The sequence below is a fragment of the Epargyreus clarus genome, unplaced genomic scaffold (assembly GCF_041222505.1).
Source record: "Epargyreus clarus isolate Ecla_fem2 unplaced genomic scaffold, WU_Ecla_fem_2.2 ptg000005l, whole genome shotgun sequence".
Classification (NCBI taxonomy): Eukaryota; Metazoa; Arthropoda; class Insecta; order Lepidoptera; family Hesperiidae; genus Epargyreus; species Epargyreus clarus.
Window position 1 is genome coordinate 11,026,406 of NW_027332213.1, and position 22,309 is coordinate 11,048,714.

General features: G+C 33.2%; 1 long non-coding RNA gene across 1 annotated transcript in view; it reads right to left on the reverse strand.

Moving 5' to 3' along the window:
• Positions 1 to 20,209, reverse strand: part of LOC140757768 (uncharacterized) — a 40,191-nt gene extending 19,982 nt beyond the window's left edge. The window contains exons 1-3 of the long non-coding RNA XR_012104029.1: positions 20,122 to 20,209; positions 19,601 to 19,682; positions 8,895 to 8,981 (exon numbers count right to left, since the gene is read on the reverse strand). This is a non-coding gene — a long non-coding RNA (uncharacterized LOC140757768). The remainder of the gene's footprint in view (positions 1 to 8,894; positions 8,982 to 19,600; positions 19,683 to 20,121) is intronic.
• Positions 20,210 to 22,309: the final 2,100 nt, after the last annotated feature.

Here is a 22,309-nt window from a genome sequence, read left to right on the forward strand (position 1 = left end):
TAGATAGTTTATGTATCACTAGCTGACCCGGCAAACGTTGTGTTGCCGTACATATAAAAAAATTAAAAATTTAACATCGAGCTGTATGAAAAATGATGAAATTACTGAAATGTCTATTATAAAATAGGGTTTGGTGATAAAAGGGTAAAAATTCAGAGTTTTATATATTTTAATGCCACATTAAAAAAATAAAAACAAAAAATTTTGTTCAAAAATTAAAAAAAAATGTAAACGGTGAACAACCCTTATTACTTAGGGGTATGAAAAATAGATTGTAGCCGATTCTCAGACCTACTGAATATGCATATAAAATTTGGTGAAAATCGGTAAAGCCGTTTCGGAGTACGGTAACTAACATTGTGACACGAGAATTTTATATATAAGAACATTACATAATAGACGTTATCACTTATTATTATGATAATCTATTTGAATCACCTACTTTGAAATTTTTTCATGAAAGATATCCGATATCCATGAGCAATACGATACGATTCATATACGGTATAACGCGTTTGGTACATTTAACAATATTTAAAATAAACGCTTTAAACGCTTTCTACACTCACAGCCTCACACTAGGATTCCCTGTGTCGTGGATGCCATGGACACACACATAGACGTATACACAAACACCCAGACCCAGAAGCAGAAATTTAAATTCATCATTTAGATATCTGTCTGGCCGGGGATCGAACCCGGGACCCTTTGCGCGTCAGACCGGAATGGTGGCCGCTCCGCCACGCGGGTCGCAAATCGGCACATGATTGCTGTATGTATACATAGAATACTGACAATCTCACATAAGCTCTTTGCATATAACATAAACAAAGGCAGAGCTTACGCTATGACGGATATCAACGGAGCGTATTAATATGGTCTGACACATATCAGGCCAGCGAAATTTCATTATATGCATAATTGAACATCACACACATGCCAACAAATTGTGAGGATTATCCAACGGTCACGCGTGTTAAGCCCTTTTGCACGATCCGACCTTCATAGGTACCTAAACGCAGTGTGTAAAGGGATGAGATTGTACTTAATGACTAAAACTTGAATTGATTGTACTTAATCACTAAAATTTTGAAGGTGGTAGAATTGTGGTTCGACTCCGGCGGCACCACCGCCACACCTATTTCTACCTAATAACAGCAGTGTTAGGCGCTGCTGTGTTCTATGTTTGAAGGGTGTGGTAACGGAGACAGACTTTTCCGAGGCGTTCCAGCTTAGTCCCCAGGGGTAGCGGCGCATCTGTGGCTGACCTCAGGTAGGAATATTTAATCCTATCTGGGGTTGATTACAGATGTCCATGGGCGGCAGTAGCCACTTACCATCAAGTGGACTGCTCGTCTGCTACTCTTATATTATATAAAAAAAAAAACTTAAAATGTTTATAGGACTTTCATCTGTAAGAAGGTAAGGGAATAAAGGGTTTTGTAAAACTCCTCTCCCTAACTACGAGTAAATAAGTAGATTGGTATTATTACTAAAACTCTTGAAATAAAAATGTAACGAAAGTTAGCAATAATAAAGAATTTTCTCAAACTCATCTCCTTAACTAAGTAGATTGGTAACTAAATAAAGGATGAAAGTTAATTGCTCATTCAGATGAACTACAATACAATTAAACAATATTTAAACTAAAACTACTAATATTACAAAACTTTATAAATAAAATAAACGAGTCAAATCGCTGCCCCGAGGAAGTGTACCCAAGATACTTGCAGCATTACCTCGCTGAATTGACAAACTAATTTTCTGGCCGAGGTAAGCTCCAGAACTTAGGTCGGAGGCCTTAATCAATAAAAATGGATTAAAAACGTTACATATTTATGCAGTTTACTTTAAATGGCTATTGCATACAATATATTTTGGCTTAAAATATTTCAAATAAATTCAAATAAGAAATTTATTTTTTCATCATGTAAGAAAGTAAGGTTTGTTTTTAACTTTGAGCAAGTAAATAGTTTACTATAGCTTTGACGCTTATGCTTTTGAAACCTACCGAAAATATCGTAGTCAGGCCAACTTCTGTTGGAATGAATATGGTTTAACCTACTCACTTTTTGATAAAAAAAAACTAGTGAATATTTTTTCATTATTAGGACTATGACAATTTCGCGTACGGATAGTGTACCCAAGCCTTATGATAGTAGCCATAAATCCTTCATCTTGCAGTCAGCGGAATGGAATCCGCAGATAATTCGTATCTTACAAGCTTGAAATTATTATTAGGTAATATTAACCCGATGTAATTGGTCGATGTTAAAGTACTCGTAATATGCCATAGCATAAAAATTTCATGACAAAACAATAAAAAGACATAAGTAGCATGTACTATATGCCATGTAACATTAACATGTTATCCATTGCTTTATTTAAAGTTAGGATTTCAGCTTCACATTAATACTAAAAAGCCATAGCCTAATAAGTATGAATTTAGATCGTCTATTGAGGTTGCCATCATCATCAACAATAAAGTTATTAGAAAAATAAGAAGACTTTTGTGGATAAGGAAAGAGATCATAAGGCTATTTACGTGAATTAAAGTTCTCCACAAGTTCTCCAAAAAAAATGGTAAAATGAGTAACTAATTTTTTTAAGGTGGTAGAACCCTTTGTGGTTCGACTCCGCGCCACCACCGCCACACCTATTTCTGCCTAATAGCAGCAGTGTTAAGCGCTGCTGTGTTCCTTTTTGAAGGGTGTGGTAAGGGAGACATACTTTTCTGAGGCGTTCCAGCTTAGTCCTCAGGGGTAGCGGCGCATCTGTTGCCGACCTCAGGTAAGAATATCTGGGGTTGATGACAGATGTCCATGGGCGGCAGTAGCCACTTACCATCAGGTAGACTGCATGCTCGTCTGCTACTCCTATATTATAAGAAAAAAATTTGATTTAGAAATCAAGAACATCTCTGTGGTGAACTAGCGTACCCATGCCAAGCAATAGGACGATAATGAAATAACGATTTTAATGTTAAATTTTAATGGCATGTACAAGTAGACCAAGGGAGCTCGAATAAGATCAAAGTCAGTGTAAGAGCAATGAAGAATTTTGAGGTATGAAAAAAATCGATATCGAAGTCCTAAAATCCTCAAAATATGGCATCTATTTACTCGCTCTGTTACACAAATTATCAAGACGACATTAAACGCCCAAATCCACGCAAATAGTAACGAGAGTTACCTTATAAAGCGTAACACGACTGATGTTGACAGCAAGTGATTAATACCTATCTGACGTTGTTAAGCGCCCAGATTACTTATACTTCGGGGCCCCTTTTCTGGGCGAAAACCTCAAAACGAGATAAAACGACTCGCTCATCAATATTTAATTTTAGTACTTTGCATATTTTCTTTTAGATCTAGCTTCTAAGATGTTTTTGAGAACAGCGTCTATTAAAAGGCAACCTAGTCAAAAGTATGTCATTTTTTGTTGTTTGCTTTGTTAATGTATCTTTTAGATAGTTCAATTGTATATCAAGAGTATTCATGCCCGTTTTCAAATTCCTTAGAATAAAAAGAAGGACCTTCTAGTTACACGTGACAGAAGTTATATTTCTTACATGTATAATATCATGAAATAAGATTGAAAATAAAATACTGCACGCTTTGACGTCTTTGTTAATACAGCTAAAAAAATATAATAAGTGTAAAAATATTTTAAAAAAGAATTTTAAAATATGAAGAAAAATATAAAGGAGAGAAACAGAAGTAAGTTAACAACTAACAAGAGAGCGCTTTACAAAACTAAAATAAATAAATAGAAAGCATCAATGGCCAAACTACGAAACGAAACGAAACATTAACAAAAGTAAACCATGAATCACCGTTGAAATAAGTCGCGTTGGAAGTCCAGAGCATTAGAGTAAGAACTCAAACAATGTCCAGGAAGCTCGCAACAAATAACCCGAGTTTCAAATACTGATTCGCTTCGTAAAACCCCATTAATTGAACCCTACCGCTATGCTCGCTTGGGCGTTCGCCAATTTAATGTATTACTTGGCCCGCGACGCACGTTCGTAATCCAATGTTGAATAGATATTATGATGGTAGGCGGTAGCTATTCTAAACCAGACAATGGCGCTGATGTATCTTGGCTCGTTGAGAAGTATATACTTGTATTAGCGAATATTTTGAGTATAAGATCGTTTCTTCCTAGTCTTATTAATTGAACTTTAAAATCTCAGATTTCCGAAGTTTTTTGATCGGTTTCTAGTGGATAAGTTTTGACAGTAAAGAAGTAACTAAATTACCTAAAAATGGTTTAAAAATATGGTTTATATGTACATATTTACTCATTATAAGCGCTCCAATTTTTAAAGAATCTTCGCCAAAATCTGCATATTTGCTTGTAAATCAAGCCCGATTAATAGCGAAGCGTACTATAAACTAAGTGATTATCTGACTGACAAAACGGTATGTTCTGAAGTAGTTCCAGCTCCACATGTACCATTAAGTTAAGTTTGACATTGTAAAAAACATTTTTTTTAAAGATGTGTGTTATGGAGTTTCTTTCGCCGCTTCATCTCCATAACCAAACACTTTGTGAAGTGGTGGTAGTTGTATTGACATTCAAAAAGTGCTCTGTAAAGAACCTATTTTGAATAAAAAAAAATTATTTGATTTGATTTGATTCGATCGAACAGATAAGTGAGATGATAGCCTATATCACTTCCACAATATAGACGAATCAAACTACACTTGATATGTTAAAATCCTTCAAGCCGTTTATGCTGTAGACAATGCCAAAGAATGCGACATACATACAAGCAAATGCACGTAAAACATTACCCTCCACGGTTGGGTAAAAAGAAACAGTGAATTTTAGATAATTATATGCCACTGCTGGACAAAGACTTAGTAACCAGGAGACTATCAGTATGAACACAGTAGTGTATTCGTTAGTGTTGTATGAATGTGAATTTATAGAGGATTGAGATAAGCCTAAAAAACATTTTTAAAAAGTGCATGGAATTAAAATGGCTGTATATTCCCACCCAATTTGAAATTCAAATATTTAAATAAACATGCACAAAATGCAAAAACGTTCTCGCAAAAAAAGCATTTAGGGAAAAATTGTAACGGCGTTAAAATGTAAATTTGGCTGTAATATTAAAAGTTTCTTACAAAATGCATTCGCCAAACATTCGCAGCGGGTACGTATACCTACATGTAAAAATAAGTTCACGACCGTTAGTTTTATTATCAACATGTTAATTGGACCCGAAGGCGTTCACTTGGTAGCCGTCCAAATAGCAGCTGGGCGCCGTTATTCTGTAAAGTGCAAGAGAACTAATTAAGATAAAGCCGTGGTAAAGTTCTTCGCACATTTGCATCGCTACAACAGTTTTCGGAGAACTTCTGGAATGGCCGGCCTTATCTGCATTTCCCTGCTTGAAGGTATCCGTAGCGCAATTGTTTTTCTAAGGAACTTGCTTAAACACGAAGCAAAGATTGCACGAAATTTTTATAATGGAATCGATATAAATTGTACTACAAGTTTTAACTGTGTGATTTCAGCGTGAATTAACTTTTCAATGAAATATATTTAAGTTCAAATTTTTCATTTTAATTACAAAAAAGATCCCTATATTAAATTAATTATTATTTATCTTTCTTCGAGACAATTTTAAAATATCACCTTAATTATTCGCTTTAAATTTAAAGACAAATTATAATTAAATTATTTTTAAAAAAATATTTCAAATTACTTTAATTAGTGTCCAAAATAGTTTTAAAGATAAATCTGTTATTTTTTATTCATTACATCTTCGTTCATATAGGTATCTTAAGAATCTTTTATACAGAGTTCACAAATATTACAAATGCGAATATTTGCCTGACCAGAATAAGCCTATCCTAGATAGCTAATGGGGTCACCGCTGTCAATGGAGTTTGGGCAGCGTCCCGGCTCGGTTTAATTTTGCATAAAGTGCAGTAACTGTGCGCTTTGAACAGCTAGACGATATTTAGGAGGCAGTTCCGAACAACATACAGCGATAACGGGGACAGAGTATGTAAATCAGGATGTTCCAGCGAACATGATACCCTCGAATGAAATTATAATAGCTATTTCCAACTGATTTGTAATCGTAGATTAAACCGAATATGAAGTAATTTGTTTATTACATGTTATAATGCAGTGAATCATTTTGATGTTTCCGAATTCGAGTTCGCGCTAGGCAAATATTTATTATGCATAATATGAATCGTTTTATGAAGTCTTTCAGTAAGTAGCATTCCTTAAGTGGGAATCAAACCCGGAACCATCGATATGTCACACGGGTATAGTCTACCAACCAGGGTTTTGAATTCTAACTTTTAATCTTATTATTCTTGTCTTCATATTTCAACATCCTCTAAGCATACAGAGATGTAGTATAAATTCCGACTTAAGCTTTTATAAACACATCTTACAAATAAATTCCATAAAGTATGAATTTGAAGTTCTGTTAAACTATTTTGCTTATCGACGCTCCAAGTTCTCGTAATTAGACCTTTCCTTGTTTACACGTACCAAGTAAATCTCGAACATTCCTTAATAATACATGGCGGGCGGTGATTACGCCAATTATGGGCTTTTCTGAAAGGAAGTGGGTGTTTTATTGAAAAGACATAAGAGGTTAACCTTTGTTTAGTGGTGCCTCGGACCGCAAATGCTTTTACAGGCTATCGAGTAAGTAGCCAGTTACATAAGTTTTTATTGCCTTATTATATTTTGTGTTATTCTACTTTACACTACGCTTATTTTGCTATTTATAAAGTAACCAATGTTATTCACGAAGATTTTTTATGGCTGAGTCTATTAATACAGGTACTGTACGAACAATTTATAATTATTAATACGGTTACCGTACGAATAATTTATAATTATTAATACGGGTACTGGACAAACAATTTATTATTATCCGATTCGAACCGGTAGATTTTGAGAAATCTCAAAAAAACTACATTTTTTTTTTTAAATGTTTTTTTTTAATAACTTTTAAACGGCTCTACCGATCGATTTTAGAAACTAAGCTCTTAACATCAAAAAATGACGTCGATCGCCATCAGCCCGTTCGAAATCAATTTAAACAAAAAAAAAAAAACCTTACCTAACCTAACCAATTGAATAAATGTACGTATAAATATATTTAAAAAAAATTGAATTTGTCACATTGTTTAAAGAAAAAGAAATTGAATAAATGTACGAATAAATATATTTAAAAAAAAATGAATAAATGTACGAATAAATACAATTTATTAGTCCAGTACCTGTACTAATAGTCACATTGATTTTTTATTCTATAATGTTAAATATAAAAAAAAGACTTGAAATTCTCCATGTATGGTAGAAACAGTTGTCAAAATTTGAATCGAACTTGCACTTGGAGAGCTTCGTAATACCATTTTTTATTTTTTTTAATTAAAATGAAAAATCATCTGATCCCCAAATATTCCACACCAAATATTAACAATTGTCCCAGCGATAAAACTAATATGTAGACACAAACTGTCTATGTAGATACAAAAACGCCATAACGCAATATCACTTTCCTATTAACAAAGCGCATTAATAGCATTTTTGTATTATTTAATTAATTTATTACGACATAAGAAACTTTAGGCTAAGACTTTACCTACTATACAACTATCTATACAATTACTTTACTATACAACATATCTACGAGAAGTTAATTGCCTAGTGCATAATTAAATAATATAGATAGCCGTATACCTACTTAGTCTTCGGCAATTTGCCGCATCGACTAGCGGATGCATTGTTCCAGTGTGATTTACAAGGACAGAGCGTAATTACCGTCGCAACATATTACAGTCGTATATCAAGCCTGTTTCTAGAATTTGGCAATATACAGTTCATGGCATTAAAGTACTATAACGGACTCTTAGTAGGTACTTTATAGAAAATTACCCTAATTTATGCCGCCTGAAGATTTGTCTGTCTGTTTGTTTATGCCACGGATAAAGAGAAGAACACCTTCGCCGTTTTGGTCGCGTAAATATAATATGTGGTCGTGACAAGTGATAATAATAATCAAATCAAATATTTTTTTTATTCAAAATAGGTTCTTTACAGAGCACTTTTTGAATGTCAATACAACTACCACCACTTCACAAGGCGTTTCGTTTTTGAGAAGAAGCGGCGAAAGAAACTCCATAACACAATGTTAAACTTAACCTAATGGATACATGTGGAGTTTTTATTTTTTATAATATAGGAGTAGCAGACGAGCATGCAGTCCACCTGATGGTATGTGGCTACTACCGCCCATTGACATCTGTAATCAACCCCAGATAGGATTAGATATTCCTACCTGAGGTCGGCCACAGATGCGCCGCTACCCCTGAGGACTAAGCTGGAACGCCTCGGAAAAGTATGTCTCCCTTACCACACCCTTCAAACCGGAACACAGCAGTGCCTAACACTGCTGTTATTAGGCAGAAATAGGTGTGGCGGTGGTGCCGCCGAAATCGAACCACAAAGGGTTCTACCACCTTCAACTACTTCACTACTTCACTGCTGCTGGAACTACTTCAGACCACACCGTTTTGTCAGTGAAAATAAACGTTTATGGCGATGTTCTCAGATCAGATTTTATTCTAATACATAATCTTTATATATATTTGGCACACTATTGGGAATCGTAGAATGTCAGCCGACTATTCCTTTGGGAGGGGAGGTAGGTACTGGTATGAAAAGTATGAATTCAGTTTGTACTATTTGGCAGACACTGTGGTCCTAGACAGATTTAATATCTAGATATTGCTATGACTAAATATACTATTAACATTCTATAAATTTTTAAATCCATCAACCGAAACAATACAATTATTAACATACTTCAAAAATTGGCGAGATCTGATTCTGCAATACATACTCACTTGAAAAAGTCTGCCAACTTCTTGCTTCGAGAATTTGAAATTGCGTTGCAGATCCAATCTTCTTTCCACGTCTTCTTCTTATGTTTTCTAAACAAAAACGTAACAATTAGGTACAAAATAAAATACGCTATAAGAAAAAAAAATTAAGCTTCTTTTTCATACCATATTACATTGCTGTCGATAAATCTTTTGACCTTAAACAACCTAACCCAACCTCACTCTAAACTCAAACCTCACTAACTCTATTAATTAGCAAAGAGAACTAATGGTTAGTCCATAATCGATATAAATCTCACAAAACGAAACATGGTTTTGTTTCAAACGAACGTTTCAAACGAACTCGTCTATTCGAACGATTTATATGGTAATAGAGAATTTTGACATCTACGTGGTTTATAGCATTTACTGTTTCTGTAAAATATTGCGATTGAGAGCGTTGTTCGGATAAATCACTCTCTATTGGTAGATAGGAATCTGTATGCTGCAAAGGCGATTGCATCAAAATTTGAATTTAAATTTTAAAGCTGGTAAGATATAAATGTTTATTGGAAATTTTAACACAAATACGATACTGTAAAATAGAGTTTCTTTTTATGCTTCTCAGACAGTAACGGTGTATCATTGCGGTGTTTTACGGAATTTCAAATATCGTAGCATTTTTGAAAATGAACTGTCTTACCTACCGAATTTAGTGAACTCAAATAATTTTCATTACATTGATGAGAACTATGCTGCAGTCTTTAAATTTATGCTTGAAATTATATAAAATAGGTACACAATTTACAATCTCATAAGAGAATCAGGAACTCCATGTAGGAAATAGGCACCACCACCATACTTTTTTCTACAACTAATAACAGCATCTTTCAGCGCCGTTTGGTACCAAGGGTTGTGTTCAAGTTGTTGTTTGAAGGGTGTGTTAAGGAACATCCAAGGCGAAACATCCGAGGCGTTTCAACTTCGTCCTTAGGGATACCACCTGTGGTCGCCCTTAAGTAGGACCGTAATCTTATCTGGGATTGATTACAGATGTCCACGGGCAGTTATAGGCACTTGTCAGATAGACTGCGTTCGTTATTTCCAATTCCAATAACAAATATAAAGCGAATGTAATTGCTAACACCTCATGGAGACATATAAACAATAAACCCTGTATGTATGTCTATTATTCACTAAGTTACTTCGATCTTAGCTGACCTTTTTCAAAAGATGCAAAAAGGCAATTTGCTCGAAATATCTAGACGCGAGCCAAATGCAGTGCGCATCTGTTCAAACTATTGATTACTGTGCGAAATTTTTCCTCTGTATACCGAACCGAAACGAGAAAATTTTCAACAGAGCAAACTCTGAAAGTTTTACCTATATGGACCGGAAAACACAAAAGCTCAGAAAATTACTAGAAAGTATGACATTCATATTATGATGGTAAAATATTCACTAACTATAATATGCTTTACAAAAACGTTTATTATTTTTTTTATGTATGTATTTTAATAAAGTACATTGTTTATATAAAAAAAACGAATTCACAAGCATATCCTTAATGTGTCAAATATAACCCGTAAATTATCATTTAAACTTGATTACGAAATAAAATATAAAGTGCGTTGAGTTAGTGTATAATTTTACTTATACACATTCTAATCGCATTAATTAATTGGCCTACCTATAATTGGCTTACCTATAATTGCTACTAAAAGTACATACATATATATAATATTTTATTTATTCGTCTAAGTGCAACACTAACAACGTTTTGCTCTTGAAAAGGATATTATCACTACATGGCTCCACTTTGGAACAAACCGACATAAATTCACTAAAGGCAAATTTATATATTAAGTCCATTTAAGTAGAAAGCCGTATTATTTGTAGTTATGCCGAGTACCTACAAGCAGACCGAATTTAATTGAGGATTTATGACGTCATTAAATTGATGCAGAAATAGTGCAGAGTAAAATGTGTGGTACGGTCAGAAGCATAGTACCTAATAGAATATTTAATTAATGAATAATAATGTTATTTAATAATATTCGCATATTATAAAAATAATTTTATATACGAATATCATAATGTAGATTTGAAAAATTAAATATTTTCAACAAATTGCGTAATCTACCAATGCGTCCTTTGTTTTATAGTGGGACATTCATGGGTTAAAAAAGCAAAAAATATCTACACTTAATGAATTATCATTGGATTTAACATTTCTATCTGTTACATATCATAACAATAAATTGGTTCGGATTACAAATACTGTTGATCTATAAAGAAATGGTTTATTTTAATATTTAATTTTTTTCAGTATTTAAAAAGTTCAAAAAGTTTGGTAAGCTGTTCTATAATTTAAACTTCACATGAGCACGCTTGCTAGCAACTTAATTGCAAAAAATCCTAACTTAGCTACTTTCCTCGTAGATGACAAAAAGTTGGTTCCTCTGTAAAACATGTCTCGTGCCAGCGTTTTAATTTTAGCAATATAAAACAATATAAAGTCTTCAACAAATTTTATAAATAAAAAAAAGTAATTTATATGTAGTTATATTTTAAGCAACTTTTAAAAAGTAGACAATTGTGCAAAAAACGTATCCTGCTGCAGTGACTACTTAAAGTGAAGTTATATATTTTAAAATCATATTAACTTTCGTGATACACCTTCAATACTTATACATACCTACTTTTGATTTCTAACAAATACCGAATTTGTAAAAGATATGTTGTTGCTTTCTCAGTACCAGTAAGCACGGTTCAATTGAAATGATACCGGTAATTGAACCGACAATATGAATCAGGGAGGTTGATTGCTGACGAGCGATGCACTGGTTCCCGGTCAATCACGTTGCAAGCGATTGCATCATACTAATTGACATTCATTCTGACGTACGTCCCTAATAAGGAACAATCGGCGAAAGAGAATTTTCCCATAATGCATATATAATACAATATTTGAACAAGATGAATTATATTAATAAAACTGTTTGGATGGTTTTAGTCTTCAGTGATTGGTCTGAAAAGTATTGAGATATGTTAGCGCCGCATATAGTCAAGTCTGTTTCGTATGTGAACGCCGAATTTCATGCCGATATACATTTTTTCGGGGGTCCACTGCTGTGCTTTCCCTAATTATCACCGCTGCAACTTGTTCTATTGCTTTTTTTATAGGCATTTAGCTACTTTTTTAGAACTAGTTTTCCACTATGTACTTCTTTTGCCTTATAATTACGCCTCGATAAATAATCCTTCCTGCGTAGTCGATACACTTCTAATACAACCCTTAATTCTGAATCCTACATCGTAAAGTTTTATTCTTGTGCGGTTTTCACCATTAAAGATTTTTTAAATATTTTTGTTTCGACACTTTATGACGTTTGCAAACGATACTTAATTAATATTAATTGACAGAATTTCATGCACATTCAATTAGCACACCATAATCGCATTACCGCGATTTACAACCCCAAAACCGATTATAGATGAAATAAATAAAACTAATAGCTAATTATTGACGATAGAAACGCAGTCACGTGTGCGATAGCAACTAGCGCGTAATATCGGTGTAATGCCCACGTTTATATTCTGCGGACGGTACCTTCGCTATAAATCAGGCCGATAATAATTATACAGCAGCCATTTGTAGCTATGCAGACAAACAGAGGTGTTCCATAGATATAACACCTCAATGCTCAAGATTTGAATGAATCTTGAAACATGAATTTGCAATATGTCTATCATAATCATAATTTTCATGACAGATCTAGAAATTAAAGTTAGGTTTGTAAAAACTTGTATGTTTGTTTCTAATAGGAGATGGCTAGCGATCATCCGATTACATGATTTTAACAAGAATTAGCCCTAAATCAAGTTCAAGTTAAAAGTTAATCCAGTCTCTTTCGAAATAGTCATGAAGTCGGAACTATTGCCCTTAAGTGTCCAAAAATATGCATAGTTTCAGTAGTTTCTTATATATTTTTCATATTACAATCATTGCTTGTTTAAAATTCAAAGAATTTAAAGAGGTGCATCGAAGATATTAACAAAAGCGCGTATAAGCTGGTCAGTTCTCTGGATACCGATTTTGTGTGGATAATATAATTAATTTGCTGCTTTACGAGTATAATGCATTGTAGATACATTCGTAACATCATAATAAATTGATATAGGTACAATGACATTTTGTTATACATTTATGTATAGGTACATATAAAAATGAAAAAACTGTAACTTAAATAAAGATTTTTAATGTGAAATAAACTGAAGTGTGTCCAACTAGCGTGATCTTAGTAAAACCCTTTCGGTAGATCGTGCGTGTTATGGGTTGCCGAAGGTAAATAGGCCGGAAACTTATGTAAATAACATTCAGACCGAAAAGTCCTTGTACTTACAGACGTACTGAATATTAGAATTAAATAAACCCGAGATATTATGATTAAATGCAATAAGTTTATAAGAAATGAGACTGGTGTAATTTGATTTTCATTATCGTCAAATCGCTACTATTCCATTGTTGGATTTTTACTTAAAATAAAAAGATTTAGGTCATAGAGTACCACGCTGGCTGATACTGTTTTCATTACCCTCTAAAGAAAGTGATAATTAATTTACTAGTTTCATTAATTCCTTACGGAAATGGTAATTTATTCAAAATTCTCGGTCGAATTCATAAGATATGCTGACATCATCTGACCGGTATGATTTGAGCGGAGCCCTTTCCAAGAGATTACGCGTATCATGCGCTCCCGAAGGTACGGCCATGCTCATCCTCGGAATATTATCAGACATTCGTGTAAATAACATTGATATTGGAAATCCGTTTTCTTTAAGTTTTGTGGGTTAAAAAAATGAATATAATTCTATTTCTTAACCATTTACAAGATTAAATAGTATGTATTTTTTTAACCGACTTCATAAAGGAGGTGGTTATCAATTCGGCCGGTATCTTTTTTTTATGTATGTACACGAATTATTCCGTCGTTAGTGGACCGATTTTAATAATTCTTTCTTTTATTCATATTAGACACGCTATTTACATCGTTATCCAACGAAATATATTGAGCGCCGACTTCAGAAAAATGTACTAAACCAACATTTATTTCAATTATTTTTTATTTTGTAGTGACATAGAAGTCGGTTATGAATTTTTTTTTTAATAATTTCATTATTGGCATCACCTTCACACGTATATCTTTAGTAATATATTTTTTATAAACTTTTATAGTAAAGAGTAGTAACTCGTAAGTTTCATGTAACTTCAATTTTCACTCACTTTCATGCTCCATTAGAAATAAGTTACAAACATTCTGAACGTTCATGAGCTGTGTTGCACTTAATATAAGATTGAGAGTTACTTATATTACACTATATACTATAAAATATACTATAGAACAACTATCATCGTTTCTATTCATGTAATATTTTATTAACAACATTTAGATATGCATTAACATAATTTAAATACCTTTTTCTGTTACATTTAAAGCTTATCAGACTTATAATGAAGCCAAAATCATCATTTGGCACAAACTTCTGATATCTGAACACAGAACATTGCCAAAAATCATTGTTTAACCGAAATTCAAACATAATAATAAATTATAGTATTTTGCCTGTAATAAAACCACAACCAACAATTTACTGCTACAAAACAACCCTGATTTAAAGCCTAACAATAATATTGTATAAAAATTTCTAGGCATAACATTAAAATGTGACTTTATCGATATAAATGTGATGTACATTGTAAAAATTAAGTGCAAATGATTTATACAAAAAAATCTACAATTGACACATTTACAAATTACACATTACAAATTTACGCACTTTAATTGTACTAACTTTTTATAGGTAAGTACATAGATTAGTAAAGATTACTCACTCCTAACAAGAAAACGTAACCAGTTTTGAGAATTGAAATAGTTGCGTAAAAAAGTTTTGCCACGTCTCCGTGCTAAAATGTCCCTAAAATATTTGAAATAATTATTTATTTATTACGTAAATTACGTAATTATTACGTAAATTAGTTATTTATTCGTAAATTTTCTCTAAAAATGTTTTTATTTGTCAAGAATTCAAAAAAAGAACTTACTAAAATAAGCCGTTTGTGGCTTCATTCAATTTCAAGGCGGCGAAGTATCTTTACTTATCTATGGGTAAGTAATACATTTAATAAATAGTAAAGTAAAGTAACACTGAGTTCTTAAGATACATAAAAGAGCCACATTAACTACCATACCAGCGAATATAAGGAATAATCTCTAAACACAAATATTTTAATTTTTTACTCGTATAAGTCGTATACCACCCTTAAAGGGTAAAATTTTGTAACCATATTAAAATATTATACAGCTCTTTTTCAAAAACTCCATGATCATCGAAAGTAGTTGAACACTCAACATGACCTGTCACCGGCCCCGATATTGGCGGCTTCACCTCACCCTTTTTATCTGCACTCGACCGACCCTCGCAAACTTGCCGGGAATCATCGGGATCCCACCCTTTAATTTTGTTACATAAACTTTTCAAGATGACCCAATATCAACAATTTATAACGCCTATTTGTAAGGGTGGCCAATCTTTTGTAAGTCAACGGTGATGTCCAATAACCTATTTATCTTTATTCAACAGTGTATATTTATTTTATGATATTAAATAGTTTTTATCATGTACACTAATCAACATACTTATATTATTATTATTACGTTTTTCTAAAAAAAAATATACATTATTGCAACGTCATATATAATTCATAATGGAATTAATTAAAAAAGTTAAACAACAGTAATATTATCCAATTCAACATTATTTTAAATTTGATAACATCACATAGAATTCGTTTGAATAAGTGTAATATACCTGTAATATTTTGTCTGAATTTTAATTCTTACAATTTTATTCATCCCCAGCGAAATGCTGCCTTAGCGTTTTTTCACGAAGGGATAAGTAAATTGGGATATATTCTATCGACATGTAAAAGCCAATGTAGCAATATAGCATTAAAAGCGAACTGTATCTTTAGATTCTGTAATCTTCAATGAAGACAGTTAAGCTTTATATTTTGAGGTTGCATGTTTAACTTTTTAATTCAATCTTTCATAATCCAATACCTTAAAAATACAACTTTAGTAACCGCTACATTTAAACATTTCTTTATATTATCCATTGAATAGATCCTCAAACAACTGACAATGTATGGAATGGGAATATTATAACAAATCTACATGCTTCACAATCACGTCGGCTCATATTCGTTCTAGTAAATGGCGTATTTTATAGCGGTGCCTGACGTTTGGTCCAAATAGGAAATTGTTGCCACTCCCAAGATGCCTACCATGTCACGAGATGTGTACGCGAATTATTCAGTTTTTTACCTCCTCTTGGGATGATCCCTCATTTCATTACAAATGACGCAACCAACTTATCTGAACCACTGGAAAAGGAACTAAGTTACAAGGCATTACAGTCCCGATGAGTTTGAGAGCCGCTTGGAAGATATATGCCTACTAAGTGTAAGCTTAGATTTCTTGTTTTTGCTGCTGTGGGATTTGGAAAGCTTTTGTTAAGTATTCGGTCCGTTCAGGATGACGAAACGAGAGATTTTTATATATTCCGCAATTTTAATTTTTTCTTGTATCTTATCTTAAATCAAATCGTTATTGAACTCTTTGAATGATAACTTAAATGAACGTGTGCTATATATCACTAACTTTTTCAAACAAATCATTTACCGCCGACATAATTTTCCCGATTTTGTATTAGTATCAAATTGTCTTTCAATACCCAAAAGCTAAAACTTAAATCTGTTCTCCTAGTTACATTACCCTTTCTATTTATCTACATTGGCCAGCAATTCTCTTTAGTAAGTACATATATTATCTGTTAATGTGGTTGGCTTGCTCCTAGAAAAATTGGCTTTGGAATCAATGAAAGCTGGCCATAAATCCACCACCTTTACCCGCACTAACTCTTCGATTACCGGCGACCCGCACCGACCCTAAGCAGCGCTTTAATGAAGATATAAAACTGAATGTGATTCTCCACGCTTTCTGCAAAATCGATAACGCTATTGAATAGGTCATTAAATACTCGTAGTATATGAATTTGGTTTATATGAAGAGGTGTAATTACGGGCGTATAGGTAAACTGTTTACGGCTTAAGTTAAGTATGGTTTAAAAATGGTGAAATAAATCTAAAATTTAACTTAACAACTTTATTTGCCCTACCTTACGCCGGTTATTAATATTCAATCTATCCAATGATTTCCAAACCAAAGATCGATATTTGACAAATTTTTCATTTAGAAATTATCAAATTTCTTATAATCTCTCTCTTATAATCTCTGCTTATTAATATACAAACTTCACTATAATAAAATTTCCACTAAGATTTTTGTCCAAAAAGAACAAAAGAGGTTCTAAAGAGGAAGAATTGCCAATTATCTATCCTATTATAAATGGTATCCCATCTCGGTTTATTTTATCTCCGTTCCCATTTGAAACATTTGACCGCAGGCTCGTTTGTCACTTCAGGAACGTTTAGCGATAGTGTTATCGTGGTCGTATCTCCGTGATCTAAATTGCTTATTGATTTCATTTCATTTGTTATAACAGATTAAATCGACATATTGATCGCTTAATTTCGAATTATAATAATTTCTTCTTTAAATTAGTTTTAAGCTTTGTTGTATTCTGGTTAGAAGAATGTTAAGAATGTAAGTATAGAAATAGGTCCTTACACAAAGTGTTCCAACTTAGTCCTCAAGGATAACGACGCTACAACCAATCTCAGATAAAACTATCTATCTGGGGTTGATAACAGATATCCATGGGCGGTATTGGCCAGTTACCATCAGTTGGCTCAGCATACTCGTTTGTAACTAAAGCCGTCAAACCAATTTTTCGTATTTATTCTAAAACGATTGTCGTGCAAAACAGACATTTATTCCTCACTCGGTAATAATATTGTCAGAGAAGAAAATGATAGGTCCCGTATAAATATGATATTGTTATTCATGAATTCGAAATGTACGTGGAATATTCTTGACCGCAAAACTTGGTGCATAAGGACATGATATTGTCATGACATTATTTCTTCATATAACTTGTCTAACAACTTCTATTTTGCTTTGTCTTACAACACATATAAATATAAAAGATTTAATGAAGTGAACTAGCTGCTTTAGAGCATTATCTATACTTATAATAAATCTGTAGAGAGGTCAATTCTGTACATGAAATATATTTCCAAAATAACTCTCAGGGGGTGATTAGGGGTCGATACTGATGCCAAAAATGCAATCAGTAAAATTTTTGTCTGTCTGTCTGTCGGTCTGTCGGTCTGTCTGCCTGTCCGTATAACCGTTATAGAAACAAAAACTACTCGACGGATTTTAACGAAACTTGGTACAGTTATTTTTCATACTCCTGAGCTGGTTATAGTATACTTTTCATCACGCTACAATCAATAGGAGCAGAGCAGTGAAGGGAAATGTTGGGAAAACGGGAGAAGTTATTCCATTTTTTAAGCTTTCGTCGCGTGTGAAACCTTAATGGTTAAAGCTACACAGATATGATATATGACGGAAATGTTCTCCTTAAAATTATATAAAAAATATGCCACGCCAGCATATGTCTATCTTTTATGGTTGACTCACAATAACACGTGTAACTCCCGATAGCTTAGCAGTTCGAAGCCTTCTGATTATATTTGTGTACTCCTACGTTTTTTTCTTTTTTTTTTTTGTTTTATAATGTAGGAGTAGTAGACGAGCATGCAGTTCACCTGATGGTAAGTGACTACTACCGCCCATGGACATCTGCAATCAACCCCAGCTGGAACGCCTCGGAAAAGTCTGCCTCCCTTACCACACCCTTCAAACCGGGAACACAGCAGCGCCTAACACTACTGTTATTAGGTAGAAATAGGTGTGGCGGTGCTGCCGGAGTCGAACCACAAAATGATCTACAACCTTATATACGTTTATAACACTCTCAGTCATCCCTTATTGAAAAAGTTATGATAGAAGATAAGGGTTGTTCACCCTTAATTTTTTTTATTTATATGGCAACACAACGTTTGCCGGGTCCAGCTAGTAAAAAAATAAAAACGAAAATGATTTATTGATTCACCATTTCCTTTACACCCAAACCCAAACCCGCGCGTGTGTGTGTGTGTGTGTGTGTGTGTGTGTGTGTGTGGGTGTGTGGGTGTGTGTGTGTAATGTTATTATTTCTTTACTAAATACAGATTTACTATACAAGTGTATAGGCACAAATATAATATAAAATCGGTAGGACGAATGATAGATTTAATAGATTAAGTTGTAATGGTTTTTGTAACGGTAGAAACACAACCTCCCTTTACACTAAAGAAAATCGTTATCGAGAAAATCTTAAAACTGTCTAGACGCAAAAACCACCTTCGTACAGACAGAACTTTAGAGAAAATTAATACTTCAGTAAGTACTCACTATTTAAGTTCTAGATACGTACTTAGTATCACAAATTGTATTTTAGGCTAATTTAGAGTGTACACAATACACATATTATTATTATTTTCAGCTTAAAATAATTACATAGATTTTCATTAAATATATTTTCAGTTTTGTTATATTTTGGAAATTAAAAAGGCAAATACGGATAATCCTGGTATAAAACCGGATTTAAGGGTAAGTCTTATTCAATCTTATTATAATCGTGTAACTTACGCTTACCTTTTTATGACAATGAATTTCGTGTCCATTTCCAAAAGTTTAACGAGACCCAGCCGCAACCCATAGCATCATCCAACCGCAACTACAGAAACAAAACATAAAATCAATATAAATCTCAGACATCGCAAACATGAAATACCGATGCTTAAAATTCTTTCCTTCTTTATTGTGATGTTAAATTTTTCATATATTTTTATGGTTTATTTTGCACTCAGACCATAATGTGTAAGATATTCAAAGTGATAAAATGAGCAACATTATATAAATACGTCACACAATAATTGAGCGCCACCAAATTTTCATCATCAAGCATTATCTAAACCAGAGGTACGACATTCGTCGCTAATCGCTTCGAAAGCATGCTTACATGGAGCTCTAAGAGATTTATATTTGTAAGGAATCCGAGGAAAATTCGCAATGAAAACTCGCCTCTCCATAGGACATATCGGAATTGTGTGTCGACATTGCGTGGGAGAGAGAGGTACGCATTATCCCCCTAAGAGGGAACGAGATAGACTAACCTTTTGGTAGGTCATATTGATCTTTCACCCGCCATTTTGGTTCATGCCATTTTCGCTTTGGGCGTCACATGTACAAGGCTCAACGGCTGAAAAAAGAGAAGCTTTTATTCGCCTGTCATTTTTGTTTTTAATGAAATTATTCGGCTAAAAGGGAAACATGGGCTGGCTGATGTGAATTAGCATTTTTCTTGTGATGAGAATGAAGGCCGATGTATACATGGCCATCTACACGCATTTTTATAATGAGCTGTTATGAACATTGATGTAGTCGGTACATTATTTTTTTAGATAGGTAGCTACATTGTTCGTTATGATTTGGTAGTGGCATACAAATTAATACATATCTAGAGCTTTACTATTCTTACTACAGCCATCTTCATATTCTGCTATCTTAATAGGTAATTATGATTCTTGTTCAAAAAGAAGTTTCAGTAAAACGCACTCATATTGAAACTATAAATCGAAAAATATTTGAAACAATAACTTCAAAAACAATGCAGGAAAGTTATGAATTTCAATATAAACTTGTATCGGATGAACGAAATAAAGTTAAGCTAATAAAAAATAATGCCGATATTAAATTGGGTACAGATCTCCCCCCACGGGGCCCATTCCGCCATGGATGTTAGCAATTATACAGCGAATTGAGCATGTTTTTGGGAGTTTTAAGATATTAAATTTTTGTTTTTTTTTTCATGAACCAATTTAACATTTCCGGGTTGAGGGTTATGGATTTAAAGGCTACAACAAACAGATGACCATTACTGCTATGATGCATGACATAGTATTGGTATCGGTTTAATAACTAATGTCAAACTTAAATACTTTTCTAGTATAGTGTGCAATTATTAATGCATAAAGTAAAAGTCAAGTATAATTTGATTTTAGATTCTTATACATCAACTTTATCGCTGCCTGATCAAGGAGTAAGTATATGTTTTAAATTTAGTGATCGTTTAATTAAAAAAAACTGTTAGTCCGTTAGAACTGAGTACATCCGGCAAGATCGGCATAGTTGTCGTTCTTTACTTATCAATAAATCAATCCATTATAAATGGTACTTATAATTCACAATTTATGACCTGCTCCTACTTATGTACAGTTTATGACCTGTACTTGTTTACAGGTCATAAACTTTATGTAACTTTATATTAATTTATATCGAGTTTAAGGCCAGTAGGCCAAATTACTTGATGTTAAATATGAAAAATATCTTAAAATATATAGTCTTGCTAAGACTACACTTATCGAAGAAGGGTGTGGATTTTTGAAATTATATTTTTTCGTCGCATAAACAGTTTTGAAAACGGAGGAGGGTTTATGTATTTAGGCTGCAAGCCATATTTGTTTAGTCCGATTAATTAAACATCCCCATATTATAATCAAACAGATGGAGCATGTTTCGAAGATTAAGCTGGTTCGCTTGCATTTAAGCTTACATCGCTAAGACTTAGTTTTATTTGCATTTCATTTGGAGCCGTGACTACTTTTGTAAGATTATTTACTAATTAAAACTTAAAGTGTGATAGCATTATTTTACTTGAATTGTATCTCTTTGTTCCTTGCTAGAGACAGATCATTATCAACAACAGTGAAAATCTACACCAATTAGACTCCATCCAGAAGCCTCGTCTTTAAATTCTGATGGCCCAGAAAACTATAAAAACGGTAATCAATCCCATCCTTCCAATACGTAGTCCTCTGGCCTGCCTGGCTTGGCCGTACCGTTAGAAAAGCCAGTTTAAAAAGAAATATACGTAGTATACGAGTATCAAAATAAAATAATAGATAAACCTAAAAAACCAACTGAAAAGGATTAATTAAACAAAATTCGCATAGGTAATTCTGACATACTTATCCAAAGCGTTCCAAATTAGTCTACCGTTGGATCTGGAGTAGATTATATTTATATTATAATGTTTATGGGCGGCAATGGCCACTTCCCATCAGATGGATTACACGCTGTTTGCTATGTCTATGTTACAAAAAATCTTGAATCTTAAAATAATTTAGATTTAGTTTCTAAAGTATCTTAAAATAAAAAACACATACATGAAACCTGCAAAACACATGGTAAAATGTATACAACAACAAACTTTACTGAAATAAATTTGTAAACTTTAAACTATATCGCCAAATTTACATACGGCGGCTATGAATTACTATTTCCACAATGGCCATCTATTTG